Below are 27727 nucleotides of genomic sequence, written 5' to 3' on the forward strand. Positions count from 1 at the left end.
TATTTCCTCTATAGATTCTCACCCATATCCCCAAAGCTGAAAGGGATCTTTTGCTTTTCACATTTTTTCATAGCATATTCTTTGGATCCCTTCTTTGCTGTTCTTTATCCTAAAATTTAAAAAAAAAGATTGAAAAAGAGGAGGCAAAAAAGGAAAAAGAAAAGATTAACTAGGTTACCTTTAACATTTCTTCATGTCCTAGAATATTAAATCAATGAAAGTTTCAAGTTTTATCTCTGAGTTGTTTTTTTAAAAATCAGGATACAGTTTAGTTTCTTGGTAATTGTCCTCAACTAGTGGTAGGCTCTCTTCAGTGCTTCTTTCAAACCGCTTAAGCAGGACATGTTTTCCTAAGGATGGATAAATGATTTTGAAATTTTGATTGTTCTCTGAGTTATAGTGAAAAGATCCTGGCCTGACAGCTCTGAAGATTAAAGTCCTTAGAGCCAGCTGCCACTTGCTTTTCATTTGCTGGAGATAATACAGTTTAGTCTTTGGTTTATCAGCAGAGATGGGCAGTCAGGGTGTTAATTGTTGGAGTAACCAATGGCATATCCATGGTGAAGATCTTAAAACTTTTAAACCAACTTATCTAAACTTATCTCCTTGAGGTTCCAAGGAAATTTGTTGTCCCCAAGTAGAAAGGCAAATGATTGAAATCAATATTAAAGGGCTAAAATTCAGTTTCATTGGTTTCCTCTTCAGAAGTATCTTAAAATGCTACTTTGTAGAAGGGAGGACAAATGAGAGGCAAATAAGGACTCTCTGGGATCATCAGGGCGTCAAAAATTGCTGTTATTGGTTTAAGTGGCAGTCAAGGTTATTATTGTCTGTGCAGGAGTGGGAGCCAAGAAATACAGTTCTATCACAGGCACTTAGGAACACCTGGGCACTTTCTTATTCTAAGTACTTTGTTATTGCAAATAAATAAATAAAACTTTGTAGTTTTACCCTGGCAAAGCCATTTACTATTTGGAGGCTCTGGTAAAGTTTTAGTAATGATTTCTTTTTCCTCCAAATAATTTGTGCTAACCAAAGGCCTTCCTTTCCTTCCAGACCATCTGTTCCATTTCACCATGAAGTCATAGTACTAAATTTGTGACACACAACCATTTCCATGGCAACTGGATGTGATCTCCATCCCTGAATCCTAATTCCACTATAGCCAGGACCAAGCTACAGAAGGATCAGGGAGTACATCCTGACATTTCTTTATTTTCCATTCCTTTTCAAGTTCAGGGCTCTCTGTGAAGATGTCCCTTTATCTAGACTTGAAAACTTTGACTTGGAATCCCTTTATACAGTGTGAGTGTGTGTTTGCATATAAGATCGGTATGTGAAACATCAGCCCTGAAAATGATTGAATAGGTAGGTATATACCAAGGGAAAAAATTAGATGCATTCAGAAATCCCATTAATTGCAGGCCTGTTTTGAAAAATGAGTTATTGGGGGCAGCTAGGTAGCTCAGTGGATTGAGAGCCAGGCCTAGAGCTGGGAAGTCCTGGGTTCAAAGCTGGCCTCAGAAATGTAATAGGCTTTACTACTAACAGCAATATAATGATCCAGGACAATTCTGAGGGACTTATGAGAAGGAATGCTATCCACATCTAGAGAAAGAATTGTGGGAGTAGAAATGCAGAAGAAAACATAATTTATCACTTGTTTATTTGTGTATATGATATGGGGCTTTGGTTTTATTATAAGATTACTCTCTTACAAAAATGAATAATATGGAAATATGTTTTGAGTGATAATATATGTATAACCCAGTAGAACTGTTTGTCAACTCCAAGATGGGGGAAGGAAGATGGGAGGGAGACAACATGAATCATACTTAGTATTCATTCTAAGGCCGAAGTAGAAAGAAAGGAAGAAAGAAAAGAAGAAAGAGAAAGAAAGAAAGAAAGAAAGAAAGAAAGAAAGAAAGAAAGAAAGAAAGAAAGAAAGAAAGAAAGAAAGAAAGAAAGAAAGAAAGAAAGAAAGAAAGAAGAAAGAAAGAAAGAAAGAAAGAAAGAAAGAAAGAAAGAAAGAAAGAAAGAAAGAAAGAAAGAAAGAAGGAAAGAAGGAAAGAAGGAAAGAAAGAAAGAAAGAAAGAAAGAAAGAAGAAAGAAGGAAAGAAAGAAAGAAGGAAGGAAGGAAGGAAGGAAGGAAGGAAGGAAGGAAGGAAGGAAGGAAGGAAGGAAGGAAGGAAGGAAGGAAGGAAGGAAGGAAGGAAGGAAGGAAGGAAGGAAGGAAGGAAGGAAGGAAGAAACTAGAACAATTTGTAATACAAATATAAACTTGCAAAGTTACTTCTGGCCTGAGATAGATAACAGTAAATACAAGCAAGGACCTCATTAGAAGAGAGAGACACATAAGCTTTAGTAGCTCAACTTAGGTAAACTATAGAAGTCAAGAAGGAATTGAGCTAGTTCCTGCTTAGGTAAGGTTTCCTTTATTCTGTTTAGCTCCTCAGAGATAGGGGCTGAAATAGAGACTTCAGATATGGGGAATATACAGATTTATACATATAAATGATGTCAGTTTTATTTTTAATACATACTACAGATATAGAAAGACAATTTGCTATAATACTATTTGCTTTAGAGCATAGCATGATCCCACCAAAAAGATCATCAGAAGGACCCTATTAATAAAGCAGTTCCCCAGATTAGGCTGCCTCACTATCTGACTCTCTAAGAATAACCTTGGGATGAGGTTATGCAATTTGTGCACAGACATGTCTGCAGATATTATTTACATGCCTACAAGCACCTACCTGTGTACTTCTTTTTCTGTGAGCAGCGGCAAAGTCTGGAGTCAAGAAGACTCATTTTCCTGAGTTCAAATCTGGGCTCAGACACTTACTAGCTTAGCTGTGTGACCCTGGGCAAGTGCCTTGTTTGCCTCAGTTTCCTCCTCTATAAAATGTACTGGAGATGCAGAATCTTTTGTTCAGAAAACTCCAAATAGGGCCACCAGGGCTTGACCCTGATTGAAAAATGACTGAAAAACAGTTTATATATATAAGTGTACAGGAGACCTGTGATTTCATCAGTGTAGATAACTCTCCAGCCTGGAAGCTCCATTCTACCAGTGTAAAACCAGGTCTCAGAGAGATGCATAGAGCACCAAAAGGTTGATAGAATAATAATGATAGAACAAAAATAAAAAATAATAACTAGCATTTATAAAGCCCTTTATGGTTTGCAAAGCACTTTACAAATATCCCATTTGATTCTCACAACAGCCTTTTATCCCTATTTTATAGATAAGAAAATTGAGGGAGACAAAGGTTAAATTATTTGCCCAAGGAACTTACAGTCCCAGGCAGAGGAGAGACTAGAAGTCAGGTCTGGCCAACATTCTGTATACTATCCCATTGCTTCCTCTCATTGCTGCTTGTGTGTGTGTAGATTGTTTAAACCTGACATGGGTGACTCCAAAATTACTTATATCTTTTGCTAGATTTAGAGCTGTCCTGGTTGGGTCAGGGGGGTTGGAGTCATCTTAGAGCAACTTTGAGAGGGGTCAACATAGAAATCTAGAAGTTCCCAGTTTATTTAGTTGGGAGGTAGAAACCCCAGGTTTGGACCTTGTCACAGGAGAGGTTTCCCCCTGAGGGAAGGTCCCACTTCACCAGACAATGGACATCCACTTCAGCTTTGGCCCAGTAGGTAGCACCTCAGTCTTGCAAGCTGAAGGTCAAGGAGGGTGTGATATACTGGGAAAGGCTTCTGGAGACAAAAGAGCTACTTGACTTAGGATGGGGATCTGCATCCCACCTGAAGTGGATGTCTATTGTCTGGTGAAACCAGATATCAGGGGGAAACCTCTCCTGTGACAAGGTCCAAACCTGGGGTTTCTACCTCCCCACTAAATAAACTGGGAATCTCTAGATTTCCGTGTTGACAGAGCCAATTGTTCAATTTTCAATAGGAGCACTTACAGCCTGGAAACTGACAAACACTGCAAATCAAAGCTTCGTTTATTGTTTTGTTGATTGCCTAGACCAAGGGGTTTGGAAAACTACTGGCTAAAAGCCAAATCTGGCTGCCACCTGGTCTAGACTTAAGAAATTGATAGAGAAAATGTTAATAATGCAAATTAAACTTAAAAATGTATCTTGCTGACTCCTCCCCATTCCCTCTGGAGAGCTGATTGTTAAATATTTACCAACAAACTTATGCATCAACCTGAGTATTTGGAGAACTGACTTGGACCTGACACTCAATTTTTAGCTCTAGAAGATTGGACAATTGGGTTGAATTCGATTTGAAAGACTGTGGAAAGGGGCCGATAGATTAGAGGCAACTAAGGTCAAGTCTTTCAATTCTAGCTCCAGAATTTAGAGAGAGAGACAGAGAGACAGAGACAGACAGAGAGAGAGACAGAAACAGAGAGAGAGACACAGAGAGAGAGACAGAGAGACAGAGAAACAGACAGAGAGACAGAGACAGACAGAGAGACAGACAGACAGACACAGAGAGACAGAGACAGACAGAGAGACAGACAGACAGACAGACACAGACTCTGTCTCTCTGTCTCTGTCTCTGTCTGTCTCTGTCTCTCTCTGTCTCCCTCTGTCTCTGTCTGTCTCTCTCTCTCTGTCTCTCTCTCTCTCTGTCTCTCTCTCTGTTTCTGTCTCTCTCTCTGTCTGTCTCTGTCTCTCTGTCTCTCTGTCTCTCTCTCTAAATTCTGGAGCTAGAATTGAAAGACTTGACCTTAGTTGCCTCTAATCCATCGGCCCCTTTCCACAGTCTTTCAAATCGAATTCAACCCAATTGTCAAATCTTCTAGAGCTAAAAATTGAGTGTCAGGTCCAAGTCAGTTCTCTAAATACTCAGGTTGATGCGGAGAATGGGTGAGATTTACTGACAGTGAGGCTCAATTGTCTGAAATCCCAAAGAAGGGATTCCAAAGTTATTCTCTATTTTTAGGGTTCTAGGAACAGAGCAATCTAGACTTGAAAATATTGCCTCACCATGTACAAAGCATGCTTTCATTTAGGTCTAAAAAAAGATAGTGATGAGACTTTGCATAAAACTCATCAAAGCTTTTGTTGTCATTGGTTTCAGGGCTCTGAACATCATAATGGAGGGATATGTCCAGATGGACTGGGGAAAGTGGAGTGTGCAGTCGAACACCACCAGGGGGCATGGGCCGGTTGTAACCCACATGCTCAAGGTGATTTTTGTCTTTGCTATAATTTTATCATTGAATATCAGTACTGTTCACTCCGTGGTTCCTGGGGGCAAAATTGGGCAATAGGTAGAATCTCTCTTTGGTGCCCTCCTCTCTTATCTCAGCCCTTTTCTGTCTCTAATCTAATGAGGAATTTGCTTTACATTGTAAACTTATTGGGTGAAGGAAAGAATTTCTTGACTTTCAAAATGATTTAAGACTTTTACAAGGCTACAAAGAAAGGTTACAGAATTTTTGTCCCTGGAGATCCCCCCAAATGCATGGCTCAGATATTAAAATTGTTTGAAGAAAAAGAACTAAATCAGTCAACAAGCATTTTATTCAGCCCTTCCCTCAGAGTTTCATTCTAGCTCTGAATTCATGATTCTATGAATATGATCCTTTTATAGCTTTCTGACTCTATGAATTACTTAATTATTTTCATGCATTAAAAGCAACAAGGAAACATGGAAAAATGGCCAACCTGGGAGTCTGGAAGACCATGGTTCAAGTTTTGCCTCAGGCAAGTCACTTAATTTCTTAGTACCCTGTGTCATACCCTAAGGTTCTAACTTATACATAAATTGTGGGCTTGCTTCAGTGTTGGGAGTACCCTAAGATGGATAAAATTAAAACCGAGAAATTAAAACTATGAAGATATGAAAAAAAGTTCAAATCCTCCCTCAGACACTTACTAGCTAAGTGACCCTGTACCAGTCACTTAACCTCACCTAGTCTTAGCCTCAGTTTCCTCATCTATAAAATGAGGACATTGAACTCAATAACCTCTAAGATCTCTTCCTGCACTAGATTTTAATCTTCTTGAGACTGGAAGGAGGGGTGGCTTCTTTGTATTCTCCAGTTCTTAGCAAGAGAAGCACAAAAGACATATGGAAAGGAAAACAAAATTTAATAGTCCCTGCCCTCAAGGAATTTATAATCTAATAATGAAAACAAAAACAACCCCTCCTACCCCCCCACCCCCCCTCCTCTATTTCCTCTCTTTTCATAGTAAACCATCTTTACTAGTAGTAGTAGTAGTAGTAGTAGTAGTAGTAGTAGTAGTAGTAGTAGTAGTAGTCTCAGAAGCCTAGAATGACTATTGTCTTTGTGCATTATCATCTATTGGTGTACCCTCATGTGGCTTTGGAGTCCAAAAGCTGAGGCGCAGAGTTTGTGGCACGTGGGGCCTGGGACGCCAGTTGTTACAGGAGGTGCAGTTGTGGCCTGGTGTCGACGTCGCTCATCTTCAAAGGTGGTGGCTGCATGGTGAATGTGGGTTCGCCAGCTGCTTCTGTCAGAGGCAGCGAGTTCTAGTTGCTTTGGTGTAATGCCAGCCCACTTCAAGTTGGACTTTAGCTGATCCTTGAATCTTTTCTTTGGTCAGCCTTGTTTCCTGAGTCCAGCTGACAGTTCACTATAGAATACCTGTCTTGGTATTCGCTGTGGGTCCATGCAGATGACGTGTCCAGACCATCGTAGCTGGGTTTTGAGGACCAGGACTTCGATGCTGGTGGAGTTGGTTCTGTCGAGGACTTCCTGATTGGTGATTCGGTCCTGCCATCGGATCCTCATGATTGACCGGAGGGAGCGTTGGTGGAATTGCTCCAGCTGTTTCATGGGCTTCCGGTACAGTGTCCATGTCTCACAGCCGTACAGGAGCGAGCTGAGGACCACTGCGTTGTACACTTTGAGCTTCGTCACAGGGCTTACACCGCTGTGTTGGAGGACTTTGCAGCGCAGCTGCCCAAGTGCCTGGCTGGCCTTTTGGATCCTGGCATTGATCTCGTGGTCTAGGGACCCGTCATTGGCGATGGTGCTGGCCAGGTACTTGAAAGTGTTGACGTTAGAAAGCTGCGTGCCGTCGATTGTAATGCACGGCTGGTTCGTTGGCCTCCCTGGTGCAGGTTGAAACAGCACCTCTGTTTTGCTGAGGCTGATAGTCAGGCCAAACAGTTTTGTTGCGGTGGAGAACCTGTCCACAATGGTTTGGAGATGATTTTCTTGGCATGAGAGCACAGTCATCTGCGAAGAGAGCTTCCAGGATGAGTCTCCCTGTTGTCTTTGTTTTTGCAGTCAGGCGGCGAAGGTCGAATAGTGAGCCAGCCAGCCAGTATTTGATGTAGACGCCCAGGTCTGGATCCATCACAGCATGTCATAATACTTGGGTGAAGTATAGGTTGAATAGTAACGGAGTGAGGACACAGCCTTGTTTCACGCCATTGGAGATGTTGAAGCGATCAGAAGTCTCTCCACCAGATAGGACTTCCCCTGTCATGTGGACATGAAAGAGCTGGATCAGTTTGACGAATTTTGCTGGGCAGCCAAGCTTGCTAAGGATCACCCACAATGCGTCCCTGTTCACTGTGTCAAACGCCTTTGTCAGGTCTATGAAGACAATGTAGAGACTCAGGTTCTGCTCAAGGCATTTTTCCTGCATTTGCCTCACCGTGAAGACCGTGTCGATGGTGCTGTGATCTGGTCGGAAGCCACATTGTGATTCAGGCAGGTTCTGCACTGAAACAGATGACAGGAGTCTGTTAAGTATAACACGGGCGAGGATCTTTCTGGCAGTGGAGAGTAGTGAGATGCCTCTGTAGTTGTCACAGGCTGCTCGTGCGCCTTTGTTCTTGTAGAGGGCTACGATGGAGGCATCTCTGAGTTCTGGGGGCATGTCTGCCTCTTCCCATATGCTGGTCAGCACTATGTGGAGTGCCTGGAGCACCTTTCCATTTATGGCCTTGTACACCTCAGTTGGGATCCCATCTTTACCGGGTGCCTTGCCTGCACTCATTTGTTTAATGGCTTTCTGGACTTCTTCTAATGAAGGAGGGGTATATGGGGTGTATGAGGTGTTCAGGAAGGGGTAGCACCCTTGGTATGGAGGGCTTGTCGTGCCCTCCTAGGGCAGCTCTCCAGCCTCTGACCCCCACCTGACACCCAGCTCTCACTTGTGGCTCCCAGTAGCTGCTAGCATGCGGCAGCAGCCACACCCAGGGCAAAGGCTTCGACATGCCGACTAAACCTTGTGAGGGTAGCTATCGGGTCGTCGACCCCTGGTGAACTAAGGCTTTGCTCACCCAGCATGTGAAGACTGCTTCGGCGGAACAGGCGGAAGAATCTTTACTAGTAGTTCTAAAATAAAGGGGTTGTTTGTACTACCAACAATATAAATCAAAGTAAAAGAAGAGTAATTTGCAAACTTGCCAATGTAACCATTCAACTTATATTTTGTTCAGTCATGTCTGACTCTTCATGATCTCATGGACCTCAGCATACCAATACCATTCATAAAGTTTTCTTGGTAAAGATTCTGGAGTGGTTTGGCATTTCCTTCTTCAGTGAATTAAGACAAATGGAAGTTAAGTGATTTGCCCAGGGTCACACAGCTATTAAGTGTCTGAGACTGGATTTGAACTCAGGTCTTCCTGACTCCAGGCCCACTGCTCTATCCATTGGGTCATCTAGGTACCCCATTTAAAAAAAATCTATAGCACCCAGTATTCATTCCCAAGTAGTCTCCCATCCAAGTATTGTTAACTAGGACCAAGATCTGGCCAGTTCAGGGTGGTATGGTGGTAGACAATTTATATTTATATAAATATTAAAATGAGCCTTTACTATATGCACAGTTCTATAATAATAAGATTTATAATTTCAAAAGGCTTTTTAAAAGCCTAAAAGCCTAAAAAAAAAAAGGCTTTTTAAAAGGTAGAAAAAACAGGTAATATCTGTCTCGTATTCATTCTTTTCTCTTCACTCATATAGTCACCATTCTAGTTCAGACTCTCGCCATTTCTTTTCTAGATAATTAGTCTCCTAATAAATTTCCCTTTCTCCAGTCTTTCCTCTCTCAAATTCACCATTCATGAAAATGACAAATTGATCATTCTAGTGCATAAGTACAACGATATCACTTCCTTGCTCAGGAAGCTTCAACCATTCCCAATTGTCTACAGAATAAAATATGGACTCTACTGCCTAGTAAGAACTGAAATGCATCCATCTCTCCCTCTCCCTCCTTCTCTCTCTCTCTCTCCTTCCTCCTTCCATCCCTCCTATCCCTCTCTCTTCCCTCATCATTCTATCTATCTGTCTGATGGTCTATCCATCCCTCCATCCATCCCTCCCTCCATCCATCATCTATCATTTGTCTAGCATGTAAAGTTCTAACAATCTGACTTCAGCCTATCTTTCTAGCCTATTTAATAATAGATAAATTATTTGTTACTTTTCCTCACATATATTCTACATTGCAGCTAACCCAATCTATTTACCTCTGTTCTTAAAACAAAAACAACAAAAACCTCTCCTTGATCTGTGTAGCCCCACTGGCTATTGTCCTATATCTTTTCTCTCTTTTTTATGACTAAACTCTTTGAGAAAGCTATCTACAGTTAGTGCTTCCACCTCCTCTCCTGTCAATCTCTTCTACATTCTCTGAAGTCTGATTTCTGACCTAATATTCAATTGAAACTGTTCTCTCTGAATGTCCAGATATGATAGCTTTTTCTTTATCCTTTCTGTAAATACTGACACTATTGATCACCCTCCTTTCTAGGATAATCTCTCCCAAGTTTTTGTGACATTACTATCTCCCAATTCTTTTCTGATCTGACTGCTCTTCTTCAGCCTCCTTTGCTGGAATCTTCATCCAGGTCATTCTTGCTAACTGTGGCTGCTATCCACACCTCTGTCCTAGGTCCTCTTCTTTTCACCCTCTATAGTATTCCCCCCAGCTGGTGATATCAGCAGCATGGAGGGATTCAATTATCATCTCTATTTCAGATGATTCTCCTATCTGTTTACTCAGCCTTAACCTCTCTTCTGATTTCCAGTAGAGTTCACCATGTCCAAAATGGAACTCATTATCTTCTACCCTTGTTTTCCAGTCATATCCATCTCCTTGTGATCCTTTTGGTGTTTTCTTGCAAAGATACTAGAATGGTTTGTCATTTCCTTCTCCAGATCATAGTACAGATGAGGAAAAAGAGTTTAGTGACTTGCCCAGGGTCACAAAGCTAAGTGTCTAAGGCCAGAAGATGAGTCTTCCTGGCTCCAGATCCGATGTTCTGTCTACTTTCTGACCTATAGCTTTCCTACCACTCCTTTCCTAATTCCCCTATTCCTATACAGAGCACCACCATCATCCTAAATCACCAGGCTTACAACTTAAGTGTCATTTTCCAGCCCTCATTCTCTCTCCCCTCCCCAGGGGGATTCTGATTTATCTTCCTGTTTTAAGTTTCTCTCCACACCAATCTCTTCCCTACTTAGCTTTCAAAGTGATCTCCCTAGAACACTGTACACAGTAACCAAAATATTGTGAAACAATCAAATGTGATAGACTTTGGTACTAACAGCAATACAAGGATCCAGGACAATTCTGAGGGACTTAATAAAAAGAACACTATCCACCTTTAGAGAAAGAACTGTGGGAGTAGAAATGTAGATGAAAACATATCATTGATCACTTGTTTATTTGGGTATGATTTGGGGTTTTGGTTTTATAAAATTATTCACTTATAAATATCTCTCCTATATCCCTTCTCCTCTACATTGACTCTTGCATGGCCCTAGTGAAGACTCTCATTACCTCAAAGCCACCAGGAGATATAGTGCATAAAGCAATGGGGCCTGGATAAAGCATCAGGCCTAAAGTCAGGAGGACCTGGGTTCAAATTTGACCTCACACATTCACTAGCTGTGTGACCCTGGGCCAATCACATAACTTCTGATTGCCAGTATAAAAGAATAATAATAATAAAATTCACCTCACAGGACTATTCAAAAGATTAAATGAGGTCATATTTGCAAAATGCTTAATATAGTAGCTGGTATATATTAGGTCCTTAACAAATGCTTATTTCCTTCCTCGTGTTTGGATTATTATAGTAGTCTTCTGATTTATCTTCCTGTTTTAAGTTTCTCTCCACACCAATCTCTTCCCTACTTAGCTTTCAAAGTGATCTTCCTAGAACATTGTACACAGTAACCAAAATATTGTGAAACAATCAAATGTGATGGACTTTGGTATTAATAGCAATACAAGGATCCAGGACAATTCTGAGGGACTTAATAAAAAGAACACTATCCACCTTTAGAGAAAGAACTGTGGGAGTAGAAATGCAGATGAAAACATATCATTGATCACTTGTTTATTTGGGTATGATTTGGGGTTTTGGTTTTATAAAATTATTCACTTATAAAAATGAATAATAATGGAAATGTTTTATGTGATAATATATGTATAATCCAGATTGAATTGCTTGTCAACTCCAGGAGGAGGGAGGGAGGGAAGGAGGGAGAGAGGGAGGGAAGAAAGGAGAGAAACAATATAAATCATATAAATTTGGAAAACTTATGTGGAAATTTGTTATTCAAATAAAATAAAGATAAAACGTTAAAAAAAGTTATCTTCCTAAAGCGGAACACTAAGCATGTAAAACCCCCAGTAAAATCCAGTGGCTCCCTATTACCTCCAGGATAGAGTATTAAATTGTTTGGCTCTTAAAGCCCTTCCTACCTTTTTGGTCTTCTTATATAGTCTTCTCTTTCACATATCCTGGGATCCAGTGACATTGTCCTGTTTCCTCTTTCTGACAAGTCTCAGTGCCTTTCACTAGATAGATGATCCTCATGCCTAGAATGCTCTCTTTCCTTGCCTCTATCTCCTAGACTTCTTGGCTTCCTTACAATCTCAAGGAAAAAATCCCACCTTGAAAGGCAAGAAGCCTTTCTCAATTGGGATAATTAAAAATCCTGAGAGACTGGCGTCTGGGTAAGAAAATTGATTTATTGATTAGGCTAATAATAACCAATAAATTAATAGTCAAAGATCCTCTTGGCAACCAAAAACAAGGAAGCCCCCTCCCACGGATCCCTAAATACAATTTTGGGAGCTCGTTATTCATTTCCTCCCTTAAACATCCCAAGATATCTCTAATCGGTGTTTACCTAGTGAGGAGGCAGTCTATAAAAACTTTCAATCCCACTCTATCCCCTGGGTGATGGTTGGTAGACATATAAGGATGAGGGGGAGAAACTGAGTTCTGCCCAATTAGGATTGTCATTCTGCAATGTTTCTTAATGAGAAAAAACGAGCACTTAGTACTGCTTCTGGCAGATTCTCCTAGCTTAAACTAGCTTTTATTTACTGAGCAAGATGAACCCATAATCTTCCCTTCTATTTACTAGGTTCTAGAGTAGATCATTCCTTGAAGTTCCTAGAAATAAAGGAATGAAGAGGAGTCTGAGTCTCAATTCAGAACTCAGGAATAGAAATAATTCAATATATTAAAAATAAATCCTCCCACAATCCTCCTTAGTGCTAAAGCCTTCCCTCAGAATCCCTCCAATTTACCCTCTACCTATCTTGTATGTACATAGTTGTTTTCATATTGTCTCCCCCTTTTTTAGAATGTTTGTGCCTTGAGGGCAGGGACAGGTTTTTTTCCTTTCTTTGTATCTCTAGTACTTGGCAAAGGACTAAGCTTTTAAATGGCATAGTACTTTAAGAAAAGCTTGAGGTATGCTAGTTGGAAGAAGAGTTTCAAGAAAAAAGGGGATGATCATTAGTGTCAAATATTACAAACATATTGAAGAGGGAGGACTTATTAAAGACATTGAATTTGTTTATGAGGGAGTCATAGATTTTATGGATCCCGGCAGCTATCCAACATAGGCTGATGAAATTACTATTAAGAGGTGTGTATGGGATGGAGAGAGAGCTGTTACAGAACTGTTTGGGAAATGACATTCTTGTACTCAGTTTTGCTGTCAAAGAAAACCAAATTCTAAAGAAAATAGTTTTGAGAGAGAATAGATTTCTACATTGATAGTGTCAACATGGAATCTAGAAGCCCCCAAACTTGTAGCCTAGAAAGATTTAGTGATTCCCCAGTTCTATTTAGGTGACTCTTTGGCACTATAGGCAGCGTGTCAGTCTCCCAAGCTGAAGGAGGGTGGTATATACTGGGAGAGGCTTCTGGAGACAGAGTCACTTGACTTTGGCTTGGGTTTAGTTCCCATCTGAAGTGGATTGTGGATTCTCACAGGAACAGGCTCAAGCCTGAGCTAAATAAAACTGGGGAATCACTAAATCTTTCTAGGCTACAAGTTTGGAGGCTTCTAGATTCCATGTTGACAATGGTTGTAAAACTCCTGGACATGTGCTTCCCTCTAAAAGGCCTTTTAATTTCTAAAATCCTCAAGAGGCATAAAACTTTTGTAATCCCACCCTAGATTTGAAGAAACGTTAGGTTAGAAATAATTTTCAGAAGTAGTAAGGACCTAGCCTTACATTTTTGGAAGATAAAGATCTAGCTTATTAAACCTTTCTTCTTTCCTTCCTTTCCATTGCATTGTTTCTTCCCTCTTTTTTTCTTCTTGCCTTTTCTCATCCCTTTTCTGTCCCCTAGCTTTCTTCCCTCTCCTCTTCTCTCTCTCTCTTTGTCTCACTTCTTATTACCTCGCTCTCCTTATCTGTTTTCTTCCCCACCCTTCTGTCATCATTACAAAAAAAAAAAAAAAGAAAAAAGTAAGATTCATGGTTCTTGTCTAGTTACATTCCAAAGGTGTGAGGCTATACTAGATTTGAATACAAAACTGGAAAGGGCTGGTTGAGTGTTCCAGTGTCTAGAAAAAAAAAGAAAAAAGGAAAAGAAAGGGAAATTGGTAGGGTCAGAGAGGCAAAAGGTTAAATAATTCTAATTGCTTTAACCTTTACTAATAAGACCAATTTTTTATCCCTTTGCAGTAGTCTCTCCCAGATCCTTTCCCAGGCCTTCTACCTTCTTCAAGCTGTGTTCTTCAGAATTGGACAGAGTATTATGAGATCTCCTTAGTAATGCAGACACTCTGGAAGTATTATCTTTCAGTTTAGATATGTCATATTTTTGTTTGTACTTAGTGTACATAATGTACTAAGATCAAGTTTACCCTTATGTTACATCTAGGTTCAAGATGTTTACAGTAACCTTTGGGTTAACCAGCTTAAGGGAGGACTCATCCTTAAATTCTCATAAAAGCAATAAGAAATGAACTTTACTCAATCTCCAACCAACCTACCTGGGGAATAGAAATTGGCTAAATGAAATTCATTATTAAATTTATTGATAACGTTTTAAATAAAATATCACTACAGGGTATGCTTGAAAGAATGGTACAGTCTAATCAATTATAATCATCCACAAAGAAAAAGATTCAAACATCAATGTGCAGATATAAAAGTCATGTTAATCATGTTATTCATGCCTGCCTTGATCTCTTAGAATTTGATCTCTTAGTATTTGGGGAGAAATCTTTTAAAGTGTTTGTTATATATTAGAAAACATGTCAATGCTGAGGAAGAAAAGGAAAAAGAGACAGAGTAAATATTAGCTCTGTTAGTTATTCAGAAAATAATTGGATAACAAATGTATATAGGAAACTAGGAAAGAAAGACAAGGTAAGGGCCAAAGGACACAAAATACTGTGATCTTTGTCTTTTCCACTGGAAAGGACATTTAGGGGAAATTACCTAGGAATGGAGCCAGCATGGGATAGGGACTTCTCAAGTAGAAAGACAAAGAAGAGAGACAAAATGATCTATGCCACAAAGGTAGCTTTCAATCCCCTCCATCCCCTGTGTGGTTGTTAGACATATATGGATGAGAGGGAGAAATTGAGTTCTGTCCAATTAGGGTGTCTATTCTAAGAATGTGAATGAAGCCTTCCCCCAGTTAAATAGGTATATGAGAATAATTTGTTCCAAAGGTCATGAAGCAGGTACTGTGGAGTCTTTAGAGTTTGGTCAAACATCAAAAACACCAATGTCATCCATAGCATCCCAGGTCACCTCCAGTCAATCTGACTTTTGTCTTGCCACTGAACTCTGATGATTTTCAAAGAGAGAGTAAGGCTGATGACTATGCAACTCTGCCTCACAATTCCAATCCTAAATCCAATTTATTCAAGAGTCAAAAAATATCACCCAATGATGTCATTTTGGTCTTCTTCAAGTATGAAGGACAGCAACCAACCAAACTCTTTGAAGGTAGAAACTTTTTCTTTTTTGTATTCTCAGAACTTAGCAGAGTGCCTAGCATATACTTAATAAATGTTTACTAACTGTTGACAATGAATACTGATGCAAAATTTGGAAAAAAATTAATATTTTTGGATTATTTAAATGTCAATATAATTTTTAATATTTGTTTTATGACATTTTGAAATCCATGTTTATTCCCTCACTTCCACTCCTCCACCCCACCAAGAAGGTAAATAATATGATATAGGTTTTTTTTATCCTATAATACCTATTTTCATGTTTGTCATGTTGTAAAACTAGACATACAAGAGAAAAATCCATGGAGGAAATAAAGTGAAGAATGGTATATTTCAATCTGCATTCAGAATCCCTCTATCCCTTCTATGGCTATGGACATCCTTTTTGTCATGAGTCCCTTGGAGTTGTACTGGATTCTTGCCTTGTTGATAATAGTTAACTCATTCACAGTTGATCTTTAGACATTATTGTTGTTACAGTATACAATATTTTCCTGGTCCTGCTCATTTCATTTTGCATCATTTCATACAAATCTTTCCAGGTTTTTTTGGGCCATCTTGTTTGTCATTTCTCTGGGCACAATAGTATTCCATTACATTCATTTACCACAATTTCTTCAGCCATTCCTTAAATGAGATATTCCTTCAGTTTCCAGTTCTTTGCCACCACAGAAAGAGCTATTATCAATATTTTGCACAATTAAGTTCTTTCCCCCTAACTTTAATCTCTTTGGGATATAGAGCTAGTAGTGGTATTGCTGGGTCAAAAGGTATGCACAGTTTGATGGCCCTTAGGTCATGGTTCCAGATTGTTCTCCAGAATGTTCATATCAATTCACAGCTACACCAACAGTGTATTAATATCCCAATTTTTCTATATCCCCTCCAACATTTATCATTTTCCTTTTTCATCATGCTAGCATGTTTGGTGGGTATGAGGTAGTGCCTCAAAGTTGCTTTAATTTGCATTTCTCTCATTAATAGTGATTTAGAATATTTTTTCATGTGACTAAAGACAATTTAAACTTATTTATCTAAAAATTGCCTGCTCATATCCTTTAACTCAATTCTCTCGATATATTTGAGAAATGAAGACTTTGTCAAAGATGCTTGCTATAAAGATTTTTTACCCCAGTTATTTGTTTCCCTTGGTTGTATTGATTTTGTTTTGTGTAAAAATGCTTAAATTTAATTTAGGCAAAGTTATCTATTTTATATTTCATAATGCTCTCTGTTTTTTTTTACTTTTTACTTTTTTAAAATTACATATAGAAACAATTTTGAACAATTGTTTTCTTACATTTTACAATTTTGATTCTTTTCTTCCTTTCTCCCCCACCTTTCCAGGCAGAAAATAGTCTGATATAGGTTATATCAGTGTTTTCATACAATACATATTTCCATATTGCTCATGCCATGTCTATGTCTTATTTTGACCTAAATTATTCCCTTATCCATTGGTCTGACAGGTAAACTATTTTGTGCTCCTCTAATTTCTTTATGGCATTATCCTTTATTTCTAAATCATGTATCCATTTTAACATTACCTTGGTATATGGTGTAAGGTATTAGATTATAACAGTTAAGGGAGAGGAGAAGGGAATAAGGGAAAAGGAAGTGGAGAGAGAAAAAGAGAGAGAGAGAGAGAGAGAGAGAGAGAGAGAGAGAGAGAGAGAGAGAGAGAGAGAGAGAGAGAGAGAGAGAGAGAGAGAGAGGACTGATGGTGAGTGAAAGTCTGCTTAGCTCTTCCCTCCCCCTCCCTAATGGACTCAAGAGGAGTATCCCTGTGATGATGGCAGAGCAGGGATGGACAGAGGCCATTGCCCAGGCAAGAGGCTTCTGTGGGTTGAGGAATAGACTTTTTCCCAGGGCTATGCCAGTGCCAGGGGCCCAAGAAAACTTCTTTTCTGTACACGGTCCCTTCGGGAAAGGATGAATGGCTGACAAATCTAGACTTCACTTGGCCAAACCTTGGTAGACAGCCTTTCCCAATTTCCTTTTGGTTTCCCTTTATTCTTCTTTCTTTATCTTCTAGACAACCTTATCTGACTGTGATTTACTTCAGAAAGGGGTGGTTTATTGATCAAGGAAACAAGGGAGGGATAGGAATGAGGGATTTAGGAAACTAAAGGACTACCCAAGCAGTTTGTATCCTCTCTGCTAAGCCAAGCCAAATAGCTTTGGCTTCTGTGATCTTTTCTTTCCTTTATCTCTAACCTCTCCACCAGACTATGCTAAAACAGGTCACTAGCATCTTTCTTGGGAAGGCAAAGGTCAGGACAGGTCTTTAAGGTGACCCCCATGAGGCTTCAGGGTTTATCACCCCTTAGCAGCAGATGTTGGTATCTTTGCTCCTTTGGTGGTTGATTCAATGATGTCAGGAATCTTTCTGTCTTTCAGTGCAAAGGGAAATTGAGGCAAATTTCAGGTCTCTCAGGTTTTAGGGTCCCAAGCTCTGGTCTTCCACTCCTGTCTCCTCAGAGTCCAGGGAGCGAAAGACCCCCTCCTTTGTTCTATTTCCCACAAGCCTCCTTGCTCCTTCCAACTTTCACTCCTGTCCCTGCTTTCAACATTCCAAATGGTTTCCCTCTGGGCCAGCTCATTTCTGAGCTAATTTCTGCCATACTGTTTTCCAGTTTTCCCAGCAGTTTCTGTCAAACAAGGAGCCCTTTCTCTGCTATGGTCATTTACCATAGTTTCTTAGACAGTACCAGATTGTTTTGATTGTTGCCACATTATAATATAGTTTGAGATCCAACACAGCTAAGTCATCTTCCTTCATATTTTTTTTTCATTAGTTCCCTTAATATTATAGGTCTTTTGTTTTTCAGGTGAACTTTATTTTTTTTCCTAGCTTTATGAAATAATTGTTAAGTAGTTTGATTGGCATAGCACTAAATATATAAATTATTTTAAGTTAAATTGTCATTTTCATTATATTGGCTCAGCCTATTCATGAGCAATCACTGTTTCTTCTAATTGTTTAGATCTGATTTTATTTGTCTGAAAAGTATTTTGTAGTTGTGATCATATAGTTCCTGGATTTTGTCATGTTGACCAGCACCCAGATCAACTCAGGATACATGGTTGAGTTATGGGGTGTATATGAGTCAGGTGTCGAAAGAAAAACAAATAGAAGAATAACTTAAACTTTGAGGGGAACAAAAATCAAAACCAAAACCAAAATATCAAAATTTATGTATATAAAAATTTCTAAGTAAAAAGGAATAAATCTATAACAGGTTCTTAAATAAGGGTCCAATTAAAGTGATTTCTGTCCCACAAGTCTATAGGACAAATGCAGTAATATTACACTTACTCATTGGCAGTCAGGACTACAGAAAGTTGCCATATTAGAAGAGAGAAAAGAGAAAGATTCGATTTTGATGTAAAAGGGAAGTATGTTTCCCTTGTCTGATTTTACCTTCACTCCTAGGGATAAGGTAGTCAAAATGGCAGCCAAACTTAGGTACTTGTCAGAATGTGCCATGGGGAAGACCTGTGTCTGATGTATGTCAAACATGGGCTACCTCGAACCTCAAACAAGTTCACTGTCTTGGCACAAATCTCTTTAATCCCACAAGGATTGTTGGTTTTCTTGACCTTGTCCTTCTTGGCATTGTATAATAGCTATTTTGTGATCCCTTCTCCTGGAATCAGACACAATTATTAATCACAGTCCCACAATATCTATCAATCAATGGTAGGTTTCCATAGTCTAAAGCTTTTGGGTATGCATTGATATTAGAATAAATGGATATTTTAAACTTATTCTATTGCAAAATAAAAAAAAAGATGATTATTGATTCTATGTACTTTAAGTACAAGAAATAAGGAGGGGAAAATCAAATATTCTATTGAGAATAAAAAGAAAAGAAATAAAATTTTAAAAATTCAGTCATTCAATGTGTCAACTAAAATAGTATCCACTTTGTCTATGGACTTTTAAAATGATATTATCTCTAGTCCAATCAGAGGAGGAGTAAAAAACAACAGCAACAACAGCAATTACATTAGAGGCTTCTTTACTATTGGGTGGAGAATAGTCTGAAAAGACTTAAGATTCACCTTTAGACTCCTCCAGAAAAAGGAAGGCCTCTCCAGCACTAATCTCTCCAGAAGCCAGGAAAGGAAGGCAAGCCACTCACTTACCCAAGACAAAGTCCAAAGGAGAAGATTTAGGAGCAGTCCTCTAAGAAGCAGTCTAAGAGCCGAAGTCAAGGTCCAAGCTACCTACAAAAGCCAAGTCACCAGGAGAAGCTCCAAGCCAAAGATCCAAGCCGAAGGTTTCCTGGACAGGAAGTTCAGGACTTTCTATAGTCCCTTTTCCATGCCACTTCCTCTCCCTTCCTCTTTTCACAGGGGCCAATTACAGCTTCCAAATTGCCTAGCAGTGCCCCAGTGGGCAATGTCTATGGGATCCACCTCTCATCCTTTGAGGGTGTAAACTCTTATAAAAGGATTCACAAGTTTCTGCCTGATTGAGTTATAAGGGTGGAGCTCTCTAAGTAAGTGACTTGTGAATTCTCTTACTTGATGGTTAAGGAAGTGTTAAGTAGGGGTTTATTGATTGATTAACTCAAAATAGACAAAGAGAATAAAGAATTTCTTTCCATAGTTGGTAAATTCCCAGGTATTTTATATTGTCTAGTTATTTTAAATGAGATTTCTCTTCCTATTTTTTTCTGTTGGGCTTTATTGGAAGTAGAAAAATGCTAATAATTTATGTGGATTAAAAAAAAAATATCCTGCAACTTTCCTAAAGTTGTTAATTGCTTTGATTAGTTTCTGGTTGATTCTCCAAGATTCTCTAAATATATCACCATATTATCTGCAGAGTGATAGCTTTATTTCCTCATTGCCTATTCTAATTCCTTCAATTTCTTCTTCTCATTGCTAGAGTTTAGCATTTCTAATATAATACTGAATAGCAGTGATGATAATGGGAATCCTTGTTTCACTCATGATCTTATTGGGAAGACTTTCTAACATATATATCCATTAGATAATGCTTACTGATGGTTTTAGATTAATGCTATTTATCATTTTGAGGAATATTCCATTTATTCCAATGTTCTCTAGTGTTTTCAATAGGAATGGGTATCATATTTTGTAAAAAGCATTTTCTGAATCTATTCAAATAATAATATGGTTTTTTGTTACTTATTGATATGGTTGATTATGATTTTAGTTTTCCTAACAGTGGAATATCTTTTGATATAAAATCTACCTGGTCATAGTGGTCTTATGATATATTGCTGTAATCTTCTTGCTAGTATTTTGTTTAAGGTTTTTGCATCAATATTCATCGGGGATATTGGTATACAGTTTCTTTTTCTGTTTTTGGCTTAGATATCAATCCCATATTTGTATCATGAAAGAAATTTGGTAGAGTTCTTTCCTCATCTATTTTTCCAAATAGTTTCTAGTATTGGAAATAATTTTTCTTTAAATGTTTGGCAGAATTCATTTATTAAATCTGTAAAATTGAGATTTGAACTCTGGACTTCAATCCCCACAAGCCCTTGCTCCACTTCCCCAAAATGCTTTGTAATCTTACGGGAATTCTGAGGTGGGCGGAGATCGAGGAAGGATTTAAGCTGGTGGCAAAGGTCTTGTCGGGGCTCTCTTAGACTTCCGTTTTGGGACAGGTGTGGCTTTTTTTCATAATGTAGGTGAGGTTGTGTCTAGGCCTCTATGGCCTGGACACGTGTTTCTTATCCTGTATTTTCTTTAATCCTTAATCTTCAATAAACCTCTAAAAAATATAATACTCCTTGCAGAGAGAAACTAATTTCTACCTGCCTCAGTCTCCAAATATTCTTAAATTTTAATCTTTACAAATCCATCTGTCTTTGGGGCTTTTTTCTTAAAGAACTCAATGTCTTTTTCTGAAATGGGATTGCTTAAGTATTCTAGTTCTGTTTTTCTGGGCTATGGAGCAGACATGGCTCTTTCCATAATGTAGGTGAGGTCTTGTCTAGGCCTCTGGCCTAGGCACTTTTTCCTTATCCTGTATTTTCTTTAATCCTTAATCCTTAATAAACCTCTAAAAAATATAATACTCCTTGCAGAGAGAAACTAATTTCTACCTGCCTCAGTCTCCCAATATTCCTAAATTTTAATCTTTACAAATCCATTTGTCTTTGGGGCTTTTTTCTTAAAGAATTCAATGTCTTTTTCTGAAATGGGATTGCTTAAGTATTCTAGTTCTGTTATTCTGGGCTATTTCTGTTTCTTTAAATATTTATTTATGTCACTTGCGTTATCAGATTTATTGGTATATGATCCAGCAAAATAAGTCCTAATGAATTGCTTTAATTTCTTCTTCATTGGATGTAATTTTACCCTTTTCATTTTTAATACTGGTAATTTGGTTTTCTTCTCTCCTTTTTTTTTTAAATCAAATTAATCAGTGGTTTACCTATTTTATTTATTTTTTCATAAAACAAACTCCAACTCCTAACCTTATTTATTAATTAGTTTTCTTTCAATTTTATTAATTTAATTTCTTTGATTTTCAAGATGTCTAATTTGGCATTTAATTGGGAGTTTTTAATTTGTTCTTTTTCTAGTTGTTGGTTTTTTTTTTTTTACTTGCATACCCAATTCATTGACCTGCTCTTTCTTTTTTTAATTGACATTAAGTGTTTAGAGATATAAATTTTTCCTTAAATACTGCTTTGGCTGCATCCTGTGACAAGGAAATCACTTTAAAAGACTGATATATATTAATTTAAGGTCACCAAGGAATTCAGCTATGTAATTCCTAAATGAAAACTCAAGTCAGCAGTCAACCTTTTATGGAGTTTTTAATTACAAACAGGAGGAAGAAAGGTATTAGAGAGAGAGAGAGAGAGAGAGAGAGAGAGAGAGAGAGAGAGAGAGAGAGAGAGAGAGAGAGAGAGAGAGAGAGAAAGGGGAGAGAAGGGAACAGGGCTTAAGGCTTAAATACCCCCTCTGTTTAGGCTGGGCCAAAAGGCCCAAGCCCTTAGATAGCTGAGGCAAAGAAAAGAGATCAGTCCCTATCACTCACGTGACCAAAATGGAGAAACAGTCTCAGGGGCCTCCACATCCAGCCTCCTTCAGAGCAAGCCTTCTCAGAGCACAACCTCTCAGAGCAAAACCTCTCCACCCCTCCAGTCCTCAGATCCTGCTATCTTTAAGGAAACCATCTAAGTCCCCTCCCCTCAGTTCTCACATCTACCAATCACTGTCGATGTCTTCCCTGTGCCAATGGTGGCTCTAGTTTAACCCAGGACCGCCCAGAGGTCTGTGGCTTTGCACATGTCTGTTGAAGGTCATATTCTCAAATAATTAAATTTTGATCTTTGCTGCAGCCCTTCCTAAATCCTGTTACTCTAAGTAGGGTGCAGATTGTATTTTCCAAGACCTGGTTCTGTCATTCCAAGTATCTCTATTGTATCAATTCTAAAATCAATCATGACTCAAAGAACTTCCTGTTCTATGCTTAAGCATAGGTCAAAGCCCTTTCCATTGTTTAGCAAAAGGTTTCTGTCCTAAAGTAGTCTTAGGTAGGGAGAAGAAGGATCCTCCCATGCCCGGGAGGGGGGGGGGGGGTTCACATTCCAATAGAGTTCTTACTATCAGTAGGAAATTTTTTCCAGTTGGAAATATTTCCAACATTCATAAGTCTAAGAAATTTTAAGGTTTACAATCCTTCAAATTTTATGTTTTCACTTTGTCATTCTCTTTAATGAAATTGTTGGTTTTTTCTAGGATTTGTTTTTTGACTCACTCATTCTTTTAGATAAAGTTTAGTTTCCAATTATTTTTTTGTCTTTTTTTTCCCTCTAGCCCTTTGTTCAAGATAATTTTTATAGTAGTATAGTTTGAAAGGGATACACTTACTATTTCTGCTTTTCTGCATTTGATGTGAAGGTTTTATATCTTATTCTATGATCAATTTTTGTGAAGGTACCATGTACTGCTGAGAAAAAGGTATATTCTTTTCTATCTCCATTCAGTTTTTTACAGGGATCTATTAAGTATAATTTTTCTAAAATTCTATTTGTCTCCTTAATCTCTTTCTTGTTTATTTCTTGGTTTGACTTATCTGTCTCCAACTAATTTCATTGTCTATTCCCACTTGTAAGTCATTTAAGAATTTGGAGGCTATGCCATTTTGTACATATGTTTAATATTGATATTAATCGCCTATGGCTCTTTTTCCTTCCTTATATCTTTTAATTAGGTCAGTTTTTACTTTTGTTTTGTCTGAGCAAACTGTCATAATTGCTACCTCTGCTTTTTTAATTTTAGATGAAGCATAGTAGATTTTGCTCCAGCCCTTTATCTTTACTCTGTGTGTATGTCTCCCTGCTTTAAATGAGTTTGTTATAGACAGTATATTGTGAGGTTCTGGTTTTTAATACATCTTGCTATCCTCTTAATTTTTATGAGTGATTTCATCTCATTCACATTCATTTATGATTACTGTGTTTCCTTCCATCTTATTATCCCTCTGTTTATCCTTCTCTTTATGCTCAAATATTTTTGCTTCTATTTACCTGCCTTTCCCTCTCCCTTTTGTTTGTATTTTTCTTCCCTCCCCTCCTCTTCTTCTTCTTACTTCCCTATTGGGTAACATAGGTTTCTATAATTAAGTGGATGTTTTTACCATTTTGTATCAATTCCAATGAAAATAAGGTTCAAGCACTGTCTGTCAACCCCCCATCTTCCCTTCCATTGTACTGATGCTTACATATCTCCTTTCTCTTTTCCCAAGGTATTCATCTTTCTTATTCTTTGATTTTTTTGGGTGGTGGGGGGGGGGGGAACATCATTCCATAATATCCAACTTATTCACTGCTCTCCATCTATATATGCTCCTATTTATTGCTCTAACAGAGATAAAGTCCTTAAGTATCTTCAGTACCTTAATTATTTTAGGTATCTTAGGTATTTCAATTATTACAGCTATTTTAAGAATCTTGGTAATCACCTTCTTACTAGTAATGTAACCTGTTTATCCTCATTGTTTCCCTTGAGTATCTTATAAATATCTTAAATATTCTAGTTAGCACTTCCTCATGTAAAGAGTATAATCAATTAATCTCATTGTTTCCCTTGATTACCTTAAAAGTATATTGAGTTCTTTACTTATTTTTTTTTAAACCCTTACCTTCCGTCTTGGAGTCAATACCGTGTATTGGCTCCAAGGCAGAAGAGTGGTAAGGGCTAGGCAATGGGGGTCAAGTGACTTGCCTAGGGTCACACAGCTGAGAAGTGTCTGAGACCAGATTTGAACCTAGGACCTCCCATCTCTAGGACTGGCTCTCAATCCACTGAGCTACCCAGCTGCCCCCAGTTTATTTCTTTTAACATAGAAATATTAAGTAAACTAGTTATCACTTTCCTATGCTGGTATGTGATTAGTTTGATCTTACTGATTCTTTCGAGTTTTTTCTGTTTACTTTTTGTACTTCTCTTGAGTGTCAATTTTGTTCAAATTTTCTTTTTAACTCTGGTCATTTTTGTCAGGAATGCCTGGAAGTTCTCTATTTCATTAAATATCAATTTCTTCCCCTTAAATATTATGCTCATATTTGCTGGACAGGTGATTTTTGGTATAGGCCCAGATCCTTTGCCTTGCAGAATGCTATATTCCACTCCAAAAATTATAAATAAAATGTTAGCTATGAGACTGCAACAATATATCACAACACACACACAAACGAGACTGAATTTATACCAGGAATATAATACTGCTTCAATATGATGAAAATTATAAACATAACTGCCCAAATTAATAACCAGGAGAAAAAATTTATATCAATTGATTAAGTATAGAAATAAATGTCTTTTAATAAGTAAAGCAGTATCTATCTAAAACCAAGAGCCAACATTATCTCTGATGGTTATGAACTAAAGGACTTTTTTAAATGTATGGACAATATGAGTTATATTTTTGTTTTTTTTAGTTTGGTAGATGAATGAGATAATTGTATAGGACAAATTATCACTATAAGGACTATATCTCCTATTCAGACTTCTCTGAATTCCCAAAAGTCTATATGACTTTGATTTCATTTCACCTTATCCATGGTGTTTCGTGGAACTCTTGGTTTCCTCAATGAGATATCTCTGAAGTGATTAGCACACAGTGCCTGGCACATAGTAGGCACTAAATAAATGTTTATTCTTTCCCTCACTTCCCTTTACCTTTGGGATTTGGAGAGTGGAAGTAGAAGCAACCATTCTTGAAAGGAGTATTATTGGACAGGTATGGCCCTAAGTAAGATGAAAAAATAGGCAAAGTTCTCCTCTGCTCTCTAGCTCCCTTTCCCCCAATAGGCTAGGGACTCAGAGAAAAACAAAAATTCACATTAGAAACTGATAAGAGCTTGATGTGTTTACCTTCTCAGGGGTATTAGGTTTCACTTATGGATGCCAGAAGAGGTCAGTGAGGAATGAATATTTAATAGTGAAATTTTCCAAGTGTGCCACCTAATTGGGGGAGATATTTGCACAAGGACAAGATCTCCTTGGCACCCCTCTAATTATACAAAGTAAGAGGATGGCTACCTCAAAAGGCTAGCTATGAGAGGAAAACAGGTTGGTGGGAATGGAAATATAGATGGATAAGACTAAGTTGAAGACTGAATGCCAGGTCTAGGGGTAGGTAAGGTGGGCAGTTGCTTAGAATACTATATTCAAGAAGCAATAAGGGACAGGGTTTCATGCTTTAAAATTTCTATGACACATCATGTTTTTTTTTTAAATCATTACAATTCTTTATTTGGATTTGAATCCAGTCTATACAAGGTATTTATAAGACATCAAAATGGAAGGGGGGAAAAAGCACAAAATACAATTGAGGTATAGGCTAAGAGCATGTCATGTTTCAATAAATATAATTCAAAATTTGTAAACTAGGTGACCAGATAGATGCATCTTGGTTTACTAAAACCATATAAAATACTGTTTAATTTCATGTGAGGTAGAGGACAGTTTGTTTCATGTAATGCAACCACAGCAACTTTCACCCTCAAACTGTGCATCATTGGCAAAGTTAGTATAAATCCTTGAATACACTGATCATAATTCCAAAGTCTTCATTTTCTCTTTTGCTACAGTTTCAGATGGGTATTTCACTTGTTGTTTTGGAGGGATTCTTAGAAATACCTTGGTGTAAATGACTGTTGTGGATAAACAAATACTTCTAACCACATGGATTAAAACAAATGTGTATGTATAGTGTGTATATGTACATATACACATGTATATTATTGATGGACTGTAAAAACCCCAAAGACAACCCAATGGCAGCAAATTCTTTTTAGACAGAACTTTTATGTTGACTAGAACTCTTTTAAGTATACTGTGCTCTTTTCAAGTGAGGTATCTATAGTGAAGAAAAATATTTTAACTATTTCTTTTTCTATTAAACTAACCTTCAGTGGGTTATTTTTATTTTCTTGGACTTAATAGAAACATTTGTCCATGTTGTATTGAGCATTTTATAATTCAGTAATCTTGCATATGCTTAAATTCTAAATGACTTAAGAAACATATAAATATATTGTTTCAAATTTCATAAGTTTTTATCTTCCTCCCCAAAAAAGCCCAGATCCCTAAAAAGTTGACTCTCCCTTGAATTTAGATGTAATAAATAAATGTATCAAATATAAAGTACTCAACTATATGTTTCTTCCCATAATGAAGATGCTTGAGTGTCTCTTTCTACAAATACAATGGAAACCTTTTTTAAGCTTTATAAGTTTAGTAGGTCCCCCAACTTTTATATAATATAGCAATTGAGATAACCGTGTCAGTCAGAGCACAAAAGTAGATGTACTCTAGTATAGTAGTCCACTAGGAAAATGAAAAATGTGCTCAAACATCATGGTTGTTTTTAAGCCAAGTTTCTTGAAATATAGTAAAGCACCCAGTAAATAACAATTTGAAAAGCAGTTAAGAAACAATAGCAAGAGAGTAACTAATTTCAGGATGTGACAAATAAAACTAGTTCCCACACATTTATTGTTTATAAAGAACTTTACCTATATTACCTAGTCAGTAACATTTTGCAGATAAATTTAAAAACATTTTTTTTAAATTCAAGTTTATTTTCAGAGAATCTTTATCTTCATCTCACCTCCCTTCTTCCTCAATGAGAAATCAAGAAAAATAAAACCCATGATAAATATATATACACAAGTGAAACAAATTCCAATATTAGCTGTGTCCAAAATAACATGTCTCAATCTGTACTCAAATCCATCACATCTCTTTGTGAAAGATGGGTAGCGTGCTTCATCTTTTGTCTTCTGGAATTTTGGTTTGTTATCATGTACATCAGATCTTGTAAGTCTTTCAAAGTTACTTGTCTTTACAATATTGTTATTGAAACCATATCCTTGATCATTTCTTACAGAAAAGTATTCCATCATATTTATATAATTGTTTAACCACTTCCCAATTGATGGGCATCCTCATAGTTTCCAATTCATTTCTAACACAAAAAGCAGCTATGCTTTTGTACATTTTTTT

At 37.7% G+C, this 27727-nt stretch overlaps 1 protein-coding gene across 1 annotated transcript in view; it reads left to right on the top strand.

Moving 5' to 3' along the window:
• Window positions 1-1232: 1232 nt before the first annotated feature.
• Window positions 1233-27727, top strand: part of SMG7 (SMG7 nonsense mediated mRNA decay factor) — a 130495-nt gene continuing 104000 nt past the window's right edge. The window contains exons 1-2 of the mRNA XM_007480938.3: window positions 1233-1368; window positions 5059-5167. The gene's annotated coding sequence lies outside the window, so the exon portion shown is untranslated. The remainder of the gene's footprint in view (window positions 1369-5058; window positions 5168-27727) is intronic.

The sequence above is a fragment of the Monodelphis domestica genome, chromosome 2 (assembly GCF_027887165.1).
Source record: "Monodelphis domestica isolate mMonDom1 chromosome 2, mMonDom1.pri, whole genome shotgun sequence".
Taxonomy (NCBI): Eukaryota; Metazoa; Chordata; class Mammalia; order Didelphimorphia; family Didelphidae; genus Monodelphis; species Monodelphis domestica.